The sequence below is a fragment of the Protobothrops mucrosquamatus genome, unplaced genomic scaffold (assembly GCF_001527695.2).
Source record: "Protobothrops mucrosquamatus isolate PMUCROS unplaced genomic scaffold, P.Mucros_1.0 scaffold550, whole genome shotgun sequence".
In the NCBI taxonomy this organism is placed as follows: domain Eukaryota; kingdom Metazoa; phylum Chordata; class Lepidosauria; order Squamata; family Viperidae; genus Protobothrops; species Protobothrops mucrosquamatus.
In genome coordinates, this window is record NW_015386854.1 from 68,968 (window position 1) to 71,847 (window position 2,880).

The window sequence follows — 2,880 nt, forward strand, 5'->3', positions numbered from 1 at the left end:
CCTCCAGAAGCGGTGAATGCTCCAACACTGGAAGTTTTTAAGAAGAGACTGGACAGCCATTTGTCCGAAATGGTATAGGGTTTCCTGCCTGAGCAGGGGGTTGGACTAGATGACCTTCAAGGTCCCTTCCAACTTTACTATTATTATTATTATTATTATTATTATTATTATTATTATTATTATTATTATTATTATTAAATAGAACCACCTGATAATAATTTATTTTCTTTCTTACATAATTGACTTGCATGATTGGTTATTTGACCACTAGGAATATATATTATTAGAAGGTACAAGGGGAAGCATGATGTGAGCCAGGAGGGAAAAAGTCAATATTCATTTTTAAATTAACTTGTGGATTCATGCATGAGCATGAAATAGAGACCTCACTGCTGACATGTATGGATAATATGTGAAGGTATTTAGATGGAGAGAATGGAACCACCCCTATGCCCTTGGATACCTCAGCAGTTATTAGTTCCAGTATCATTCTGAATGGCCTATAAAGGCTGGGAATCAGACATACTTATTTCATAGTGAATCTATTGCTATCTAACTCGGTGAATACAATTAGTATTGTCAAGCAGAAGTGGTCAGACCAATGGATACTTCATTATGGGGTTTCAAAATACTTGGCTCTCTTTCATATACTGAGGTTGCTATGAGATATCATTTTATTTACTTATTACTTATTTGTTTGTTTATTAATTTTTATGCCACCCACTTTCCCAATGAGGTGAAGCCAGCTTTGAATTTGGAGTGAAGTATTTGGGGGATAATTAGGGGTGAAGATTTATCAACATATTTCACACCTAGTCATACCTCAACATCTAAACCAAATATGAGATGTCATAGATATCCTGAGCTATATTGATTTGTACTTCGTACCAATGGGAATTTTGATCTTCAGTTTCTTCCCTTTGGCTATTAGAAGATAACTTCAGATATATATATATTAATCATGTCTTAATAAGAATAGTGTCTTGTTTGTAACCCTTCCTCCCTTCCTTCCTTCCTTCCTTTTCTTTTTCATTGAATACCAGCTTAAGTGTATTTTTTGATAGAAAGATAGAATGCAAATGGAGTAAATAAATGAATACTGTTCAAAGAAATAGCTTTATTTGTGGTATTCTAAAGAATCTCTGATCATGTTAAATTCAGCAATGCATCAATGGATCAATTCAATACAATACAGTGTTTACAAAAATGAAGGGAAAATATACAATAATAAAAGTACCAGAGACCTTTTTCATTTACAGCAAACATTTGAGTCAAATGTTTGCTGTAAATGAAAAAAGTCTCTGGTACTAATGCTCAATAAATTTCTAAAGACAGAATAATCTTTAGAGGACTGCTTTAGAGGATGATTATATAAAAGGAATTTTACAATATGATTAGCCACCCCTTTCATGGGTTAATGTCAATGTGTTAAAAATTAATCAATTAAGATTCATTCAGTGAGTTCTAATACCTTTATTGCAAGGTTATAGTAACAGCATCTTCAAAAATTAAAAACACTGCTATCATCTTTTAATTTTACTCTACTCAGAGCTAGGGAGGGCCCCTTGTGAGACAATTTCTTCCTGCCCATTCAAACTCAGATTTCATTATCAGACCAGATCATTGTCTAAAATGCAGCTCTTTTTTCTTTCTCCCAACATCATTCCAACATAACCATTATACAGCTAAATCATCAAGTCATCCAGCTGTAGGTTTTGAAAACTTTTTAAAATTGTCATACATTCCACAAATTATAGCAGTGAAGTCATGATATAATCTAAATAAACATTCAATCATGTTGTTATTTATTTAGATTTTATTCTAAAAATCTAACTGTCAAGTATATTTAGAAGCAAGTTTGGAAAAATAATAATGATGTCTCAATGGTATTTTTCTCAACAGCCCCATCACTTCATACCAAATCACTCAATTCTGGCTTTGTTCCAAGGGGGTGGAAAATAATACCTATGAAGGCAAGTATTTAATCTATTTTAGATTAAATGGTAATGATTAAATGGTAAGGATAGTAAGGATTTTGGACACAAATATGTCATTTGAATCTAACTTTTGGTCTAAAATTAATCTATTTAAAGTAAGACAATTGTAACCAGTATGATTAGTTAGTACTGTACAAATTTAGTCCCATTTGTTATTACCATTGCTATTATCAAGTTTGTGATCATTGCTGTTATCAAGTTTGTGATCATGATTATAATGTTTTTAAGTTAATTTAGCATCTGTGATCAATTAACAACTCTAAGTACTAGGTGTTGAATGAAGCAACAACCATTGATTTACCTTTTCCTGGAATGTGATGTCACTTTACAAACATAGCCAATACTTTCAATAACTTGAAGGTGGTTTGATGCATGTTCCTCTTCCAATACTTATATCAGAAGATCTAGTTAAAGTTGCAGGGATGACCAGTCCAATAAAAGGGGAAATAGTAATGCATCACTTCTATTTATGTTTAAGAGTTTGCAGTAGCTTGTAGCAATGCTTTGCCCTAATGTTTATGAAAATGAAGTACCTCTTTGAAATATTGTAAAGACCCAGTAAGGCTTGCCAAGTAATTCTATAACAATCTATTTAGAATTACGTGCAACAAGTGAGTAGAAGAATTTGCTTTTCATACAGTGTAAGAGACAGGGAGAGAATGAAAGGAATATGTTTATTATTTGAAACATTTCTGGTGTGATTTACAAAAACTTTCCATTCTTGACAAAAAAAAATTCTGCAATGGAGACTAGAACTTAGGTAAGCAAGGGTCTCCAGTTTTCTCTTTTAAGACATTGGAAAAAGAATTATATATATATATATATATATATATATATATATATATATATATATATATATATATATATATATATATATATATAT